This window comes from Cebus imitator, unplaced genomic scaffold, assembly GCF_001604975.1.
Source record: "Cebus imitator isolate Cc_AM_T3 unplaced genomic scaffold, Cebus_imitator-1.0 Scaffold334, whole genome shotgun sequence".
NCBI classification, from domain to species: domain Eukaryota; kingdom Metazoa; phylum Chordata; class Mammalia; order Primates; family Cebidae; genus Cebus; species Cebus imitator.
This window is the reverse complement of record NW_016107649.1, coordinates 2,250,865-2,251,142: the sequence shown is the minus strand read 5'-3', so window position 1 is coordinate 2,251,142 and position 278 is coordinate 2,250,865.

The window sequence follows — 278 nt, the reverse complement described above, 5'->3', positions numbered from 1 at the left end:
AAAAAAAAAAAAAAAAAAAAAAAAAATGTGATTCTAATAATATACCCAACCCTTAACACATGTAAACTATTTGAGGCACCAAAACTTTTATTTATCCTAAATCCCCAAGCACTTAACATGACATTAATCACATTCCTCACATTAAGGAAAATACTTCTTGATTAATCTCTCATCAGCAGCTTCTTTACTTGATGATGTGACCTTGTTACAGGCCCTTTTCTTAATGTTGGTGTTAACTGTTTATAACTATCACCACACTTAAAAGTGCAGTTATGCAT